Here is a 20,213-nt window from a genome sequence, read left to right as displayed (position 1 = left end):
CCCATTCTTTCCATTCATCTTCCTCCTTCATCTTCCCACACAATTCTCTTTTCCCCCATAGCTCTTTTCGCCCCACTGTTTCCTTCATTTCCCAGCTGGGATTTCTAACATGTTGAATTTCCTGAAGGGGAGATGAGACTCACACTCCAGCTCAGCATCTCTCAGCATTTCAGTAGACTGGGAGAAGAAATTATCCTGTGGGAGAAAAAAAGGCAAGGAAAATATACTTACATAAATGGATGCACAAAGATAATAGGGTTGAGTAGGGGAAAACATTCCATTACAAATATTCATACATTTTTAAACCCCCCACCCCAAATCACTCTTTTGCATGAAGGTACTGTATATTTTAATAGATTTTTTTGGTGTGTCTGTTCCCAAAGTAAATTCTTTCTGAAAGTGACAAATGTGAAATTAATTAACACTCTGCATGTTCTCTTGACTCCTGGAGTTTTAATAATGAGTTTCTTTTCCCATAGCTTTGGCTGTTACATTTAATAGGCAAGCCTGGACTTATGTGGTTTGTATCATTTTATGGACCCTTTTGATTATTAGCATCAATCCATAGGTTGCCTTTCTCCCATTATCCATGAAAAAGCAGCCTCTGTAACTCTGCAAAGTCAAGCATCCTAATCCAAGCTGATGTTTCAAAGAATGTCTCCATTAATTTTTTCACCCATCCTCACGCTTCACTATTTCAATCTTGTATGTATAATCCTAAAATCATGTAGCATCAGATCTTGGGCTGGAATGGAAAGCAAGAGGCCTCAGGGTCTATAAAATATTTGATACAATCTTTAGAGCAGTGATGACTAACCTTTTTGTCATCGTAGGCCAAAAGCAACCGTAATGCCATGCACACATCATCCCATACACCCTGCCCCTCTGCACATGTGCATGTGACACCCCCGCTTCCCCCCCATGCACACACGACTCCCCCCACTCCCCCCACCCCCCACGCATGTGCATGCAACACACACACACACGCTCCCCGCTTTGGGCTTAGTAGGCCTCCCTGCAGTCTTCTGGGAGCAAAAACGGGCTGCAGGAGGACGTCTCCCACATGCTCTCCACCCTCTGCCCCTGCGCATGCACGGCAGAGATCCAAAAATCAGCTGGCTGGCAGGAAGTACACATGCATGCCCAGTGGAGTTGAGCTGGGGTGTTGGGTTATGTGCCCACAGAGAGCGCTCTACATGCCACCTGTGGCATGTGTGCCATAAGTTTGCCACAATGACCCTAGAGTATATCTAAAAGTTGATGCCTAAAAAATAAGGAGACAGTTAGAACAATTAATCAATGAAGTAGTTTGCCTTCTGAAGTTGTAGGTGTTCCATCACTGCAGGTTTTTAAAAAGAGATTAGGCAGCAACTGAAATGGTATGGGATCTCCTGCTTGAGCAGGCGGTTGGACTAGAAGACCTCTAATGCCCCTCCCAATGCTGTTATCCTAAAGTATACCAAAGTGGCGCCATCACATCTGTATAATGAGAAGACTAATTGGTCAAGTAATAGGAGGAGAAAGGGTAAAAGAACATGGGAAGCAATCATACTGTGACAATTGAGAGGAAGGGAATCAAACCTCCAACACAGTCACCTAGGGCCCATTTGCTGTAAATATGCTACCACCAAATATGCTATTTTCCTGGGCTCCAAGATCACCACAGATGAGGACTGCAGCCAAGAAATTAAAAGACACTTACTCCTGGGGAGGAAAGCTATGGCAAATCTAGACAGTATACTAAAAAGCAGAGACAGCACCCAGCCAACAAAAGTGTGTATAGCCAAGACTATGGTTTTCCCAGTTGCAATGTATGGCTCTGAAAGTTGGACCATAAGAAAGGCTGAGCGTCAAAGAATGGAGGCCTTTGCACTCTGGTGCTGGAGAAGACTCCTGCGAGTCCCTTGGACTGCAAGGCGATCAAACCGGTCAGTCCTAGAGGAGATGAACCCTGACTGCTCTTTAGAAGGCCAGATCCTGAAAATGAAACTCCAATACTTTGGCCACCTAATGAGAAGGAAGGACTCACTGGAGAAGAGAGCCTAATGCTGGGAAAGATTGAGGGCAAAAGAAGAAAGGGATGACAGAAAATGAGGTGGCTGGATGGAGTCACCGAAGCAGTAGGTATAAGCTTAAATGGACTCCAGAAGATGGTAGAGGACAGGAAGTCCATGGGGTCACGATGGATCGGACATGATTTCGCTACTAACAACAACGCTACCACCAATTGTAAGGTTTATAAAAAGTACTGTTCTGTCGGGAGAACGAGGCAGATGGAACTGAGGCAAGGCAGGTTGAAGCTAACACAACCTTTATTAACAATATAATACGGCAAAATGTAAGTCAAACCTCGACCCGGCAAACAGCAACATTTGACAGCTGACAGTCCTTTTTATACTAGAGCTGTCACACGCTGAACCAATAGAATAGCTGCATTCTCCCGCCAGCTGGCTACTCGAGTTCTCAACCAATCAGGGGCCGGCAATGATAGTCAATGGCGTTGTAGCCTCGAGGACTTAACAAGTACGATATCTCAATCTCGGTATATCAGAATCTGGTGATGGATTTATCTTCAGAGGCCAGGTAGCCAGGTGTTGGAGAGGCTTTAGTAGCGGATTCTCACAATGGGCAGAAGGTCGCATCAGATTATTTCCAAGGTCCAGTTCTTTCATTCTATTCTTCATCCACTCTTGTCCCTAAAATATATTGCAGTAAATCTTTTCGTTATAGAATTGAAACTTTGACGACTCAATCTGCTTTGCAAGCCTACCCTCTACTAGGTTTTACCCACTCCATCTAAAAATGAAACTGCTTCAGGTATTTCAAATTTCCTCAACATGTTCTTTTCTGAACAAAAAAATATTTTCTTAGCTATCAAGTTAAAACCCATGGTTAACAAAATAGATGTGAAATGTTCAACATGGAATAATTATACAACACTGGTTTCATTAGTCATAACAGAGGATAAAGGAATTTATTTAAGGGATATTTAATTGGCAAGTAGTAAGAATAGGTTTTAAGGGATGCGGTGGCTCAGTGGCTAAGACACTGGGCCTGTCGATCAGAAAGGTCAGCAGTTCAGCGGTTCAAATCCTTAGCACCACGAAATCGAGTGAGCTCCTGTTACTTGTCCAGCTTCTGCCAACCTAGCAGTTCAAAAGCCTGTAAAAATGCAAGTAGAAAAATAGGAACCACCTTTGGTGGGAAGGTAACAGCGTTCCATGCACCTTCGGCATTTAGTCATGCCAGCCATATGACCACGGAGACGTCTTCGGACAGCACTGGCTCTTTGGCTTAGAAACAGAGATGAGCACTGCCCCCTAGAGTCAGGAATGGCTAACATGCATGTGCGAGGGGAACCTTTACCTTTATCTTTACTTTAAGAACAGTTTTGGAGAAGATACTCATGGATATTTTTGTGATATCCTGTAGCAATGGAGAACAGAGTGGCAATGCAAAATTCTAGAGGAAAAAAATTGATAAGCTGTGGGATATTGAGGCCGTGTTCTCTGTTGTTAGTAAAAAAAAAACATGATAAAAGAAACCTTGGGACACTTAGCAAATTACTTTATTTTTGTTTAATTGGCAGTATAAAAGTAAGTTCCTGAAACCTACTTCTTTCAAAGAGGATAAAGTTGTTGGACGTAACAAAAAATCTAAAAAAATTTTATGATGGATTCTTGTTCATTTACTGTCTAGCTGTTCCATATTTAAATTATTATTTCTTAAATTAATGTAACACATAAAGACATGTTCTAACAGCTCTCAATTTAGGACACCAGAGTGCAATCAAAGATAGACTTTTCTAAGTAATTCTTCATGTTTCCTTTTTTTTATTCAGACTGTTAGAGGTTTTAAATACCAAACTCAAACGCCAACAATAGATGTGGTGCCTCTTGATTGATTGACTTTTTTCAATCAGTCAAGTAATACAGGGAATAAATTGTTCCCTGAGGATATGTTCCAAGCTGGGACGATCACTGGAATAATAATGAAGACAATGACAATAATTTATTGTTATACTGATAGAAGAGAATATTTGTAGCTCAGGGTTAAGCTATGGGGTTCTTGATGGTTTTCTTGCAGATGTTTCATTACCAAACTAGATAATATCATCAGTGCTAATATAGCAAACCTCACTCCCTACTGGCATTGATGATGTTACCTAGTTTGCTAATGAAACGTTTACAAGAAAACCACCAAGCTCAGAGAGCTCCAAAGACCTTGCTGTTTATTCTTGATTAGCCATTAGGCTGTATCAAAACACAGAATATAGAACTTAAGACATTTATAAGGCTGCACATAAAAATAGAACAAAGGAAACAAAAATGAATAAGAATCAAGAATGCAAATCTGTATCATCCGTACAGTGTACCCTACTCAGACCCACATAGGTATGTTAGTTCTCAGCTTTTTTTTATTTAAATAAAGGACTGCATTATATGTAATTTTTGAAGTCTGGCTGCATATGAGATATGTCATTTTAATATAAGGATCCCAATAGGGTGTTCGTTTAATGTGCAGCCCAAAATTCTCATCTCTCTCTTTCTTATACAATCAACTTTCCAATAATATATGTGCTGTGTCTTCTATCTCTAGAGCTCTTCAAATACAAGTAACTTTATTTTAAAGGACTTCGTTAAATCTTCCATACTTTTAACCATTATGTCCAGCTGCTCAAATCTTGTCTGAATAAATACCGCCAAAGATGTTTAGAATAGAATAGAATAGAATAGAATAGAATAGAATAGAATAGGGAATGGGAATGGGAATGGGAATGGGAATGGGATTGGGATAGAATAGAATAGAATAGAATAGAATAGAATAGAATAGAATAGAATAGAACAGAATAGAATAGAATAGAACAGAATTCTTTATTGGCCAAGTGTGAATGGACGCACAAGGAATTTGTCTTTGGTGCATATGCTCTCAGTGTACATAAAAAGACAAAATACATTCATCAAGAATCATAAGGTACAACACTTAGCGATAGGCATAGGGTACAAATAAGCAATCAGGAAACAATCAATATAAATATAAATAGGCATTCCATATGCCAACCTTGATGGTACTTCTTATATCTTTCTGTGCTTTTATACCCAAGATGCGATTTAGTGACTGGATTATTAAAGCCCAACTGGCAACATTTTCTGATTTGAGGCTATTCAGTATTGTCTTGGTACTTTGGACCATATTAACTTTTTATTTTATTTTATTTTGACTCACCTCTGAGTTACTCATATCAGCCATGTTAAATGCTCTTAAATCTGAAAATTTGACACTCACTGGCTGACAATGACACTCCTCTTGGATGGATAATGACCCCCTAAAAGAGGACAGTGTTACTTTTTGATACACAGATGATATCTCACACTGAATGAAATGTGTATGGGTATACATAATTATCACCCTTGCCTCCCAGAATTTGAAAATTGCATTTAAAAAAATCAGTGATGACAAATGCAGACCAGAAATATTACTTGTACTATGTCTTGTAAACCACAAAGGATGATTTTCTCCCCCAAAAATGTAGAAATCGAGTATACCAAGCAAATTCTTGATGAGATTGGCCTAGTCTAGCAAGTAATATGATTATTGCTTGAGTATGCAGTATCATTATTTCTTCCAATATTATTTTTAAACATATCCAATAATCCGAGCTATAATAAGAAGATATATTTGGGAGAATGTAATTTAGTAATATAAATTCAATTTCTTTCTGAATTTCACGGCCAGTATTTGAAGGAGTTTATCCTCATTCAATAATTTCTCACTTGCGATTGCAATGCTTCCTTAGTAAGAACACATATGTTTCCCGAGACTCCCTCTTTATTCTTTCATTTTGGAGCAAGGCTATACCAACATTGAAAACCCTGGAGTTGTGTTGGTTTGTCTTCTTCATCTAACCACATTTATTGTAAGGCTAGCCTCTCAAATTCAGCAAGGAATCTCACCAAGTCAGTAGTAGCAGACTTTCTCCAGCCAGCTACACCCTAAATTACTAAGTTTATATTGGTCTCTGTGTAACAAAAATGTTCTGAGTAAGATGGTTGAAACCAACTTAGAACTAAAGAGAAATTTCCTGAAAGTTAGAACAATTATTCAGTGGAACAACTAGTCCCCAGAAGTTGTAAATATTCCAACCCTGGTATTTAAGAAGATATTGGACAACCATTTGTCTGAAATGACAAAGCTTCCTGCTTGAACAACAGGTTGGATTAGGAGACACCCCCACCAAGATCCCTTCCAACTGTGTTATTATATTGTTGTAAATAGAAGATGAGGATTCATGCAGTCAGTTTGTTTCTGGGGCTGGAACATTAAAGCTGATGCTTCCCTAATATGCACAGTTATTATAAAGTTCAACTTTTCTCTCCCTGAGTCGTGAATGCTGCACTGATTTATCATAAAGGTCAACAAACTCTGATCGGGAGCTGGCAACTCTGCATCTGTGATCCTGGCAGCTGCTGCTAATGACGATAAACTCAGTCCATTCTTCTCATTTTCTAATTGTTGACCTTGAGGACAACTAAGGGCATGGTGAACACTGATAACAAAGAGCTTCCCAGATTCATGTGTCTTATTATATTTTGTCAAACATTCAGCCAGATGTTCACACTGGATTTGCATTTTGTCCACCTATCAAGTCCTTCCCAAGAACAGATATGGATGTTTGCTAGTCTTACAGGTAATTGTTGCAGGATGTAAGCCGTTCGGAGGAAAGCTGCTTTTTGCCATTGACTGATGGTGAATTTGTCAATGCTGATTTGTTTTCCTTGTTTGGTGGTGATGTTTGATGGCTTGTCCAGGCCAAGCTCCATATCTTCGCTGTATATACAGACACTGTTGAGCAGGGATTCTATTTCAGAGGGTGTTTTTCCATACAGCTTCAAATTGTCCATATAAAGGACATGGGATAGCTTGGCAGATGTTTTTGATGTTTGATAGCCTTGGCCTGAGTTTATTCAGTATTGTTGACAGAGGAATCAGTGCAATGACAAACAGTAGTGGTGATAGTGAGTCTTCTTGGAAAATTCTTCTTTTGATATTAACCTCTCCTAATCTATCACCATGGACCAGCAACTGTGTCTTCCATTGGGCCATTGATCTTTGCACAAAGCTTTCTACTGACTTATGTTATTTCTAGGCACTTGGTTATCCAATCACATGGCATGTGTTTTATAGAATAGAATGGAATGGAATGGAATGGAATGGAATAGAATAGAATAGAATAGAATAGAATAGAATAGAATAGAATAGAATAGAATAGAATAGAATTCTTTATTGGCCAAGTGTGATTGAACACACAAGGAATTTGTCTTTGGTGCATATGCTCTCAGTGTACATAAAGAAAAATAGAATACATTCATCAAGACTCATAAGACTTATGCAACACTTAGTGATAGTCCTAGGTCACTAATAAAGAATCAAATTATACTAGGAAACAAATAAAACAATATACATTTTAAAGATACAAGCAACATGGTTATAGTCATAAGTGGAAAGGGATAGGTACTAGGAAAGAGATAGGTGCTAGGAAGGAAGAGAAGAATAATAGTAATACAGTCTTAGTAGATAATGTGACAGTGTTGTGGGAATTAGTTGTTTAGTGGAGTGACGGTATTCGGGGAAAAACTGTCCTTGTGTCTAGTTGTTCTGTTGTGCAGTGCCCTATAGCATCATTTTGAGGGTAGAAGATGAAACAATCCAGGATGTGAGGGGTCTGTAGCTATTTTCACAGCCCTCTTTATGACTCGTGCAGTATACAGGTCCTCAATAGAAGGCAGGTTGGTAGCAGTGGTGGGTTCCTACCGGTTCAGACTGGTTTGGCCAAACCGGTAGTGGTTTGGTGGCCTGGGTTGCTGGAACCGGCAGTGACCCAGGCCTACAATGCCTCTGAACTGGTTCTCTGAGCAGCCCCATAGGTGCCACCAATGGTGCCACCATAGGTGCCACCAGTGCAATAAATATTGTTGCACTGCACATGTAAGTGCTCCCACAAGCGAATCATCAGTAATGCTTGCCAGAACCCACCCCTGGTTGGTAGCAATTGTTTTTTCTGCAGTTTTAATTATCCATTGAAGTCTGTGCCTGTCTTGCTTTGTTGCATATGGGTGTGTAAGTGTGTTTATATGTGTATGTGTATTATTTTTTATTGAAAGCCACTCAGAGTTGGTTAAAATAGGGGCAGCTATTTAAATATTTTAAGTAAAAAAAGTATAGATAGATGATAGATAGATAGATAGATAGATAGATAGATAGATAGATAGATAGATAGATAGATAGATAGATAGATAGACGATGATAGATGATAGATAGATAGATAGATAGATAGATAGATAGATAGATAGATAGATAGATAGATAGATAGATAGATAGATAGAGATGATAGATAGATAGATAGATAGATAGATAGATAGATAGATGATAGATAGATAGATAGATAGATAGATAGATAGATAGATAGATGATAGATAGATAGATAGATAGATAGATAGATAGATAAATGATTGATAGATGATAGATGATAGATAGATAGATAGATAGATAGATAGATAGATAGATAGATAGATAGATAGATAGATAGATAGATAGATAGATAGATAGATGATAGAGCGAGTGAGTTATGGAAGTTAGAGTTTTCTATCTGACTTGTGACCCAACAGTAGATATTTTGTAAAAGCTCACATCACTTTTTTCAAAAGTCTATTATGGTCCCGATCCCCCTTCCTGGATTAAATTTGGCCACAAAATGCACAAAACATATTTTCTGAAGTTTTAGTAATCCTTCTTGAGGGCCAGTCATAATTTTCTCTGTGAAGTAGAACAAATCCAAATTAGCAAAATAAAAAAAATAAAAAAAAATTCAAACAAATACACAAATAAACAGAATTAGCTAAATAAAAGTCTATTTGTGTAACTATTCCTATGAGTTGGTTTCTTTATCGTCTGGTTTGTTTTCATACCCAAAACATTGCATTTTTCAATTACATGTTTGCTATGATTTATTTTATTGCTTTGCTGGAAAAAATATGGTGTTTTTTCAAAGATCTTGCATGATTAACTTGCTGACACTTGACTCAGAGTGGTTCTAATTAGACTTTAATTCTCATGCTGCTAATGCCTGTGTGCATTAATTTCCATGTTCCTTGAGTGTCACTGCTTCAGTCAATTGCTGCAAATTGTTATTGCGCATTTGATTTTTTTCACGAAGTCCTGAGATGAGAGATTCATTAAAGGCTTCATTTCTCTTGAAGTGAGTGAACCCACATACAAAATGTATGAGTTGGAAAAGATTTTACAGATTATCCAGTGCTTTTCCCTGTCCACTCCTACCAGGTTCCCATATGTGATAATGTTCAGACTGTTTTCTTATATTTAAAATCTTTTCCCTATAATAAATTCACATTTGAAGAGAGCATGCATGTTTTCAAAAACAGAAGTAATTTCGAACTATATGGTTACCGTATTTTTGGAGTATAAGATGCACCTTTTTCCCTCAAAAAAGAGGCTGAATCTTATAAACTGAATACAACATTTTTTGCCTCCTGAAACTCCGCCCCTTCATCAAAATGGCCGTGCATAGTTTTTAGGAGGCTTTCAGAGAACTCTTGAGGGTTAGGGAGGGCAGAAATGAATGAAAATAGTCCATTTTTGCCCCCCCCAGCCCCCAGCAGCATGCTATAAGCATCCTAAAGGCTATCAATGCCCGTTTTTGACAAAAAACAAGCATGTTTTCATGAAAAACGGGCCATTTTTTGCTCATTTTGTCCCCCCACCCAGGAGTACTCTACAACCTTCCTAAAGGCTATACATCTCCTTTTTTTTTTGAAAAAAAATGGGCTTGTTTTCGTGAAAAATGAGCCGTTTTGGGGAGTGCAAAAACTTTTTTTTTTTTACATTTTCCTCTTCAAAACTTTGATGCGTTTTATACTCCGGTGTGTCTTACACTCTGAAAAATACGCTATATACACAAATGCGGTCATAATTTTTCTCTTCATGAAAGAGGCAACAACAGACTTCATTCAGAACTAAATCAAAACTTCTGAAGAAATTTATTCTCTGATAAGTTGAATTGAATATTTCCGTTTAAAAACTGAATGGACTCAGTCAAAAGAAATATCTTCCACTCTATTGGCCAGACATTTTTCTGGGTGCTATCCAGGTGCTTTCTGAATACTCCACCTTCAGAAGAATATCAACAGAAAGAAATGGGTTTCTGTGGTGGACATGTGTAGAAGCAAAAATATATTGGACAAAAATAAAAACATGGTTGGAGAAGATGATAAAGCAACATATTGAGTTAAGGCCAGAAATATTTTTGCCGGGGATTTTACCCAAAATGTATATTAAAGAGAATACTAATTTGATTACCCATGTATTAACTGCAGTTAGAGTTGTATTTGCACAACATTGGAAGAGTGAAGAGATTCCTACTGATGAGAAGATGATTAGGAAAATATTGGAATGTGTAGAAATGAATAGATTAACATTAATAATCAAAGACTGAATATTATAAGAAATGGGAAGTATTTTATCAATGGTTAGAGAGAAAAGGGAAACTGGAAATGAGGATAGAAGACTAAAAAGAGTAGAACATATGTTAAGACAGAGGTATCAATAAGATGATAATTGTTAGTATGATGAGGAAGATAATTATAATTAATGTCAATATTGTATTTTTTATTAGAAGATACGTTGAGAAGAAAATGAATAGGTTAATGATGTTCAATTGCTTAATATATTGCAATTTTAAGGTTAGAGAATTAATATTAATGTGAATGATGTTGTAAATACTGAAAACTGTTGCACAGACATATTCATACCCAGACGACACACTGTTTATGAAAGGATGAAATGTTTATATGTTAAAAAGTTTAAAAAAAACTTTTTATAAAAAAAGAAAGAAAGAAATGGATGTAGAACAGTCTTTAGAATAATAACAAAGGTGGGGCAAGAGCCATTGTGGCACAGTGGTTAGAATGCAATATTGTAGGCAAACTCTGCCCACTGCGAGGAGTTCGATCCTGACTGACTCAAGACTGATTCAGCCTTCCATCATTTCGACATTGGTAAAATGAGGCCCCAGATTGTTGGGTGCAATATGCTGACTCTGTGAACCGCTTAGAAAGGGCTGTAAAGCCCTGTGAAGAGGTGTATATGCCTAAGTGCTATTGCTTATGACAAATCTTTGAAGGAATTGGGGAAGAGAATATTGATGTGTAGTATGGTTGTATTCTTCATATACCCAGAAATTTTTCACTTGAAAGAGAGTAAAACATGACCTTTATCACCGATTTTGTACAGGACCCATGCCGATGGGCTTAAGTAATTGAATGATAGATATTAAATTCATTTGACATGGAACTATTTGCTCAATTTCAAACAGAGGCTACATGCCCATTTATTGGTTAGAGTGAATTTCTTGCTTTAAGGTTAGAGGCCAACTCTATGCATTGAAAAGTGATATTATCTGCAAAATCCATAAGACAATTTTGTTGAACTTCAACACCATTCAGATTGAATTCTCTTCCAAATGCAAGTACTCCTGTTGGGGAAAGCAATAAAACTTTTTAAACCATCATACATAGATATACAAAATAGCTTACCTGGCCCTGGGTAAGGGTGGCGGGGTGGCGGTAGTTATTCGGGAGAGTCTAGAACCGAGAGAGTTCACTGTCCCTCAGATACCCGGTTGTGAGTCCCTAGGTGTTAAATGGGGCCCAGGGAGGCAGTTGGGCCTGCTGATTGTATACTTGGCTCCTCGCTATACATCAGCGGCCCTGCCCGAGCTCCTCGAGCTGATCTCAGAGACGGCGGTTGAGATCCCCAGGCTTATGGTCATGGAGGACTTCAACCTGCCGTCGACGGGAGCAGCATCTGAGGTGGCTCGGGAGTTCATGGCTTCCATGACAGCCATGGGCCTGACCCAACTAATTCAGGGCCCCACACACGAGGGTGGTCACACACTGGACCTTGTTTTTGTATCTGAACAGTGGACGAGTGATCTGGGAATAGGGGACCTAGTTATCCCCTGTCATGGTCAGATCACTCATGTCTCTGGCTCGACTTCCCTGTCGCTACCCCTCACCGCGAGGAGGCGGAGCCAGCTCGTCCAAGCTGGTACCGCCCCAAGCACCTGATGGAACCGGAGAGGTTCCAGACGGAGCTTGGGCCGCTACCTGTAGCCCTGACCCGCGCTCGGTCGGAGGACCTAGTGGCCGCCTGGAATATGGCGGTGGCTGGGGCCTTGGACCGGGTTGCGCCTTTGCGACCTCTCCTGCGGCAGCGATCCGCCCGAGCCCCTTGGAACACCGAGGAGCTGAGGGCGATGAAGCGCCATAGGAGACGTCTAGAGAGCAGGTGGAGGTCCTCACGCTCCGAGTCTGATCGAACACAGGTAAGATCCTCTTTACGGACCTACCTTGTGGCATTGAGAGCGGCCAAACGTAGACATTGTGCCGCTCTTATTGCATCCGCGGATAACCGCCCTGCCGCCCTGTTTAGGGTGACCCGCTCCCTCCTATCACAGGGGGCGCGGGTGGCGCCCTTGCAGGGTAGAGCAGAGGAGTTTGGGGAATATCTGCAGGACAAAGTCGCTCAGATCCGGAGCGGATGGGCCCCCTCCAGTGGCCCGGACGAGCCGTCAACAGTGAGTCTTGTAAAACCACTCTGGGAGGAGTTTGACTCTGTTGCCCCCGAGGATTTGGACAGGTTGCATGGACGGCTGCGGCCCACCACATGTTTAATGGACCCGTGTCCCTCCTGGCTGGTACTGGCATCCTGGGAGGTGACACGAGGCTGGCTTCTGGGCCTGGTGAACGCTTCATTGGGTGAGGGATCCTTACCAACTGCCTTGAAAGAGGCAGTGGTGAGGCCCTTACTCAAGAGGCCTTCACTGGACTCAATGGAGCTGGCTAATTATCGTCCAGTCTCCAACCTTCCTTTTTTAGCGAAGGTTTTTATTTATTTTATTTATTTTATTTATTATTCGTATTTATAGACCGCCCCCTCTCCCGAAAGGGACTCGGGGCGGTTGCTGAGAATGTGGTGGCGCAGCAATTTCCGCGACACCTTGACGAATCCGAATATCTAGACCCACGCCAGTCCGGCTTCCGACCCGGACACAGCACAGAGACAGCCTTGGTCGCACTGGTTGATGATCTCTGGAGGGCCAGAGATAGAGGTTGCTCCTCTATCCTGGTCCTATTAAATCTCTCAGCGGCTTTTGATACCATCGACCATGGTATCCTATTGCGCCGGCTGGAGGGGATGGGAGTCGGAGGCACCGTTTTACGGTGATTCGGCTCCTACCTCTCCGACCGGTCGCAATGTGTGTTGACGGGGGGGCAGAGGTCGACCTTGAGGTCACTCACTTGTGGGGTGCCACAGGGGTCGGTCCTCTCGCCTCTCCTGTTCAACACATATGTGAAGCCGCTGGGTGAGATCATCCGTGGTTTTGGGGTTGAGTACCACCTCTACGCTGATGATACTCAGCTGTACGTTTCAACCCCAAACCACCCCAGTGAGGCTGTCGAAGTGATGTCCCAGTGTTTGGAAGCCGTCGGGGTCTGGATGGGGGACAACAGACTCAAACTCAACCCTTCCAAGACTGAGTGGCTGTGGCTACCGGCACCTCGGTTCAGTCAGCTAATTCCAACGCTGGCCATAGGGGGCGAGCAGGTGCCCCCTGTGGAACGGGCGCGCAATTTGGGCATCCTCCTAGATGCCCGGCTGTCAATGGATGATCATGTGGCAGCCGTGGCAAGGGGGGCGTTCCACCAGGTTCGCCTGGTGCGCCAATTGCGCCCCCTCCTGGACTGGGATGCCCTACGCACGGTCACTCATGCACTGGTGACGTCTCGCCTGGACTACTGTAACGCTCTCTACATGGGGCTTCCCTTGGGACGCGCCCGAAGACTGCAGCTAGTCCAGAACGCAGCCGCGCAGGCAGTCATGGGGAGTACCAGGTACTCCCATGTGACACCGCTCCTGCGCGAGCTGCACTGGCTGCCTGTGGTCTTTCGGGTGCGTTTCAAGGTCTTGACCACCATCTTTAAAGCGCTCCATGGCATAGGGCCCAGTTACCTGCGGGATCGCGTCCTCCCACATACATCCCAGCGGCCAATTCGCTCTCACAGAGAGGGGCTTCTCCTGGTGCCGTCCGCTAGGCAATGCCAGCGGGCGACGCCAAGGAGTAGGGCCTTCTCTGTGATGGGCCCAACCCTCTGGAATGACCTCCCCCCCCGACATTAGAACCACCACCGACTTCCGCTCCTTCCGGCAGAAACTAAAGACTCACCTGTTTCGACTGGCTGGCCTGGCATAATTTCAACGCCTATCTCCTGGCATTTATATTTTACTGGTTTTTAAGGGTATTATTCTGTAGACTTAATTTTATTGGGTATTGGGATTTTAATGTCTGTTTATTTTAATTATTTATTAGCAATACAGTCCTGCACATCTTTTATCCTCCTCTTATCCATCCATCCATTTTATATTTGTATATATATATTTTCCATGTAGTAATTTTAATTGTTTTAATTTTGTTCTTTGACATGGACTGTACACCGCCCCGAGTCCCTTTCGGGAGAGGGGGCGGTCTATAAGCGCTAATAAATTGAAATTGAAATTGAATTTCAAGGTACTTGGCATGTTATAGAAAAACATCTGAATAAGGCATTGTTTTGAAGGTGATCTGAAATGATATCACAAGTTTTTTTCTTGGAGAATAATCTCTGATCGTAATTCTTGGTAGACATACATTGAAAATATTGGGACTGACATAAGAACATCAGAAGGTTTTTGCTGAATCAAGTCAAATGTCTATCAAATATATCAGTCTAGCTTATACAGTAATCACCTGACATAGTGAGGATTGTTAGAATATTCATGACTGGGAGAGACATGGTAACAAGGTCAGCCAATGAATAGGCATAGCAACCAAGTCAGCCAACGGGAACTGAAACAGAACTGAGTCTATGCTAAGAATTGAAACTGAAACAAGACTGAATATCTGTCTGCTCTGAACTCTGAAATGAAACTAACTGTTCTCTCCTGCTTGTGTTCTGCTTCTAACTTCTACCATATTGAAAGAATCTACTATTGGTATTGTACATTTATTCATCTGTTATTATGTATATAAAGAAGTTAATGAATCCAGCTGAATCAGTTATCTGAGTGTGCTTTCTGGACTTGATTTTTCTACAACAAACTCTGACAAAGATGTAGCTAAAGACTCTCACGAAGTTTTATTTTAATTTTATCTTATTAAGGGGACAGAATCCTGAAGGTGTCCTGTCTACTCCCACATAAACCTACATTATTACCTTTTTCAAACTCACACAGCCCAGGACTACAATAATTCACCATGGAATTTCTGTATCCATAGAGCCTCCCAGGGTCCCCATGACTAGCAGGCTCTAGGACCTAAATATATCTGTATTTTGATGTAGTCTTTGATGTTAGGAATTCTCAGGCTTTCATTAGTTTAGCTCTTGAAACATGTTTCACTGCTAGTGTCAAAGTCAAAGAGAATCAGCCACAGCTGAGATATACCACAGAAATAATGGTGGAACATTAATGAATTATGAATGTCAAGCACACATTGCATTTCATGTTCTCTATATCCTTTTTCTTTGTCCAACCCTATAAAGTAGAATAATCATTTATTGATAACAATTTTCCTGTCGGAATACATGAAAAGTGACCAAAATTTGGTGTACAGGCTACATTTTAAAGGAAAATATATTTCCAAGATCCATAGGAGCATTATAGTGAAATATATAAGTATATAAAAGATGAAGAGTCACACTTTTGAAACACTTTGCAGTTGTAGGGAAGTAAACAAAATAAGTGTATTAAAACTGATGTTGTGTAAATATATCTGCTTTCCTTAATGATTTCTAACACATCTGTCTATATACTGTCAAAACTCTAATTGTCATGGCACTTAGAGTGGGCAAAATAATGTTTCATTGACTGATAATTTTTGAACCAAGATATCTCAAATGGACTAATATACAGAATGCATCCAAAATATAGGACCCATGACTCACGAGTGAATAATCTGTTCTAGTCTATTCTAATTTTTCTTATCCATTTTCAATATTCTGTGACAGTTTCCCAGCCAGAAGCAAGAAATTGATTCACATTATTATTATTATTATTATTATTATTATTATTATTATTATTATTATTATTACTACTACTACTACTACTACTACTACTACTACTACTACTACTACAGTTGCTGCCCACCTCATCATAAACTGTGGCTCTTAAAGAAGCAACAATTAAAGACGGAAAAAGACTGGATTTTATTATTTCTTATTTCTTCTCTGCCACATATGCACATGTACCTCTATCCCATCTTTGTTCAGGAAGTCAAAGCATATGCATAGTGTTTTACCTTCCTGCATTTCTTGACAAGGCAGCGTACTAGAAAGCAGAGACATCACCCTGCCAACAAAAGTGCGTATAGCCAAGGCTATGGTTTTTCCCAGTTACAATGCATGGCTGTGAAAGTTGGACCATAAGAAAGGCTGAGTGCCAAAGAATTGAGGCCTTTGAACTATGGTGCTGGAGAAGAACTCCTGTGAGTACCTTGAACTGAAAGGCAAGCAAAACGGTCAGTCCCAGAAGAGATCGACCCTGACTGCTTTTTAGAAGGCCAGTTACTGAAGATGAAACTCAAGTATGTTGGCCACCTAATGAGAAGGAAGGACTCACTGGAGAAGAGCCTAATGCTGGGAAAGATTGAGTGCAAAAGAAGAAGAGGATGACAGAGAATGAGGTGGCTGGATGGAGTCACTGTAGCAGTAGGCGTGAGCTTAAATGGATTCCAGAGGATGGTAGAGGACAGGAAGGCCTGGAGGAACATTGTCCATGGGGTCATGATGGGTCAGACATGACTTTGCAAGTAACAACAACAATTTCTTCATAATAGATTGGGCTAAAAGTCACCAAGTATTATTGTAGCTTCAGACAGAAATAGAAACAGGGAATCTCTGGTGCAAGATACTGGTAAATACATTAGCCCCTATACCTTAATACTTGCCCTTATAAATGTTTCCTACTGTAAAATTGAGTGAAGACCAGCCCTTCCTTCAACCCCCAGAGATCAGTTAGACTCATCCTGCTCTAGGTCCCAGGAGATCATGTGATACTATTTCTGACGGCTTTCTACAATCCAGTGAAGAAACCAGCAGAATTTCTAAACTGAATGGCAACATACAACATTGTGGTTAAGAAAAAAATATTTAATTCATAAATAAATAAATAAATTAAAATTAATTAATTAACATAAATAAATAAATTAAAATATCATCAGCATGATTATGTCACATTATGCTTTTCTCTCTATATAGATGAAGTGCAGGTATAAGCCAGGAGGAAGGTGCTCATTCATCTGGAGAAACTAATATTCCAGCAGGGTCAACTGTATGTCTCTTTAAACCAAGGAAACAGAAGTGAAAATGTTAAGAGTATCCTTAAAGAATGGCAGATCAAGCACAAATCTTGTCATCAAAGGCCTCCTTTGTTAATCAAAAAGCATCTATGTTTTATTTGGCTTGGTATTTTTCTTTTTTAATAAAATGTTTTCTTCTTGAATTTTAAAACCAAAACAATAGCAATCTGACCATGATAATTCTGTTTATAGAATAGAATAGAATAGAATAGAATAGAATAGAATAGAATAGAATAGAACAGAACTTTAGAGGTCTTCTAGTCAAACCCCCTGCTTAGGCAAGAAACCTTACACTACAGACAAATGGTTCAGTGGTGGGATTCAAATTTTTTTTACTATTGGTTCTGTGGGCGTGGCATGGTGGGTGTGGTGTGGCTTGGTGGGCATGGTTTGGTAGGTGTGGCAGGGGAAGGATGCTGTAAAATCTCCATCTCTTCCCGATCAGCTGGGACTTGGGAGACAGAGAACAGATGGGGCCAGTCAGAGGTGGTATTTACTGGTTCTCCGAACTACTCAAAATTTCCGTTACTGGTTCTCCAGAACTGGTCACAACCTGCTGAATACTACATTTAACATCTTCTTTAAAACTTCCAGTGTTGGAGCATTCACAACTTCTGGAAGCAAGTTGTTCCACTGATTAATTGTTCTAACTCTCAGGAAATTTCTCCTCAGTTCTAAGTTGCTTCTCTCCTTGATTAGTTTCCATCCATTGCTTCATATCCTATCCTTAGGTGCTTTGGAGAATAGTTTGACTCCCTCTTCTTTGTGGCAATCCCTGAGATATCGGAACAGTGCTATCATGTCTCCCTAGTCCTTCTTTTCATTAAACTAGACCTACCCAGTTCCTACAACCGTTCTTCATATGTTTTAGCCTCCAGTCCTTTAATCATCTTTGTTGTTCTTCTCTGCACTTTTTCTAGAGCCTCAATATCTTTTTTAAATTGTGGTGACCAAAACTGGATGCTGTATTTCAAGTGTGGCCTTACCAAGGCATTATAAAGTGGTATTAACACTTCACTTGATCTTGATTCTATCCCTCTGTTTATGCAGCCTAGAACTGTGTTGGCTTTTTTGGCAGCTGCTGCACACTGCTGGCTCCTATTTAAATGGTTGTCCACTAGGACTCCAAGATCCCTCTCACAGTTACTACTATTGAGCAAGGTGCCACCTATACTGTACCTGTGCATTTCGTTTTTCTTGCCTAAATGTAGAACCTTACTTAGAGATAAGGAAATATCTCTCTGAAAGGATATCCCAATGGGTTTTTTAAGAAATCATAAAAATCTGTTGAATTTCTACTTTTGCTGAAAAAAATAGGTCTAGGTGTTCTGGGAACTGTAAAAGAAAGTTTGGAGGCTACATATAGTCTAAGGATTTGGGTTATCTTGTTCAGATTGTGCTAGACAGATTGTCTGATTCAATTAAAAAAAACAGGTGGTTTATTCCAGGAGTAATAGCCAAGTTATATTGACTTTTTATAGTTAAGCAATGATGCTTTCTTCTCCAAACATCCTGGCTGAAGGGAATCTAGCCCCAAAGTGAACAAGTATTTGCTTTATTATTTTATGCTGTAACTTACCACAATCTAATTTAAGACTGCAACTCGATTGTAGCATTTACAACAATAATTAGAGCATATATCTAGATAACAAGGGCATTTCTGCATAAAGTATTAATACTTAAGGCTAGCTCTCCCAGGAAAATAAAAAGGAAACGTTTTTGGTGGTTGTTTAAATTTTAATAAAATGGATTCCTAGGAAAATTCTGGTGGATATTGGTTGCGGTGGAGGTTGACATTAGAAAAGAATAAGCTCTATTTAATGGTGGTGTGACTATGTGGTTTATTATATTGAGCCTGCATGCTACTGGAATGGTGAAAGCTGGGTGTCAGACTGTAAGCCCTGGTCCTGTACAGGGATACAATACAATACAATACAATACAATGCAATGCAATGCAATGCAATGCAATGCAATGCAATGCAATGCAATGCAATGCAATGCAATGCAATGCAATGCAATGCAATGCAATGCAACGCAACGCAACGCAACGCAACACAACACAACACAACACAATAGCAGAGTTGGAAGGAACCTTGGAGGTCTTCTAGTCCAATCCTCTGCCTAGGTAGGAACCTTATACCGTTTCAGACAAATGGCTATCCAACATCTTCTTAAAGATTTCCAGTATTGGGGCATTCACAACTTCTGGAGGCAAGCTATTCCACGGATTAATTGTTCTAACTGTCAGGAAGTTTCTCCTCAGTTCTAAGTTGGATATGATGTCATGATACAGATACAAAAGAGGGTATTATCATCATCTTCTTCTTCCTCCTCCTCTTCCTCTTTCTCATCTTCCTCTTCCTCTGCCTCCTCTTCTTCTCCTCCTCCTCCTCCTCCTCCTCCCTCCTTCTCCCTTCCTCCTCTTCTCAAAATTCCATGTCACTTTCAAAGTACAAAAACCTGTTTTAAATACATAGAGTAGATGCACCAAGTAAACAACATACATAAATGATGCAAACAGAGACAGTATTCAGCCAGTTTGGACCAGTTCACCTGAACCAGTAGCAGAAATCGCAGGTGGGCCCCCTCACTCACCCCGGCTCTATGCAGTCCTATTTAGGCACATTTTTGAGGCTGGGTGCATGTGTGGAAGGCACAAAAGAGAGCAAAGCACATGTGCAGAAGGCCGGGCACATGCGTAGAAGGGGCGCCCACGCAGCGAACCAGTGTTGACAAAATGTGA

The 20,213-nt window shown here is 40.5% G+C and overlaps 1 long non-coding RNA gene across 2 annotated transcripts in view; it reads left to right on the top strand.

Moving 5' to 3' along the window:
• Window positions 1-17,548, top strand: part of LOC309392785 — a 52,426-nt gene extending 34,878 nt beyond the window's left edge. For both annotated transcript variants that reach the window (XR_014175492.1, XR_014175493.1), the window contains one exon: window positions 17,370-17,548. This is a non-coding gene — a long non-coding RNA (uncharacterized lncRNA). The remainder of the gene's footprint in view (window positions 1-17,369) is intronic.
• Window positions 17,549-20,213: the final 2,665 nt, after the last annotated feature.

The sequence above is a fragment of the Natrix helvetica genome, assembly GCF_964273705.1.
Source record: "Natrix helvetica genome assembly, chromosome: 5".
NCBI classification, from domain to species: domain Eukaryota; kingdom Metazoa; phylum Chordata; class Lepidosauria; order Squamata; family Natricidae; genus Natrix; species Natrix helvetica.
This window is presented reverse-complemented; position numbering and strand designations above follow the sequence as displayed.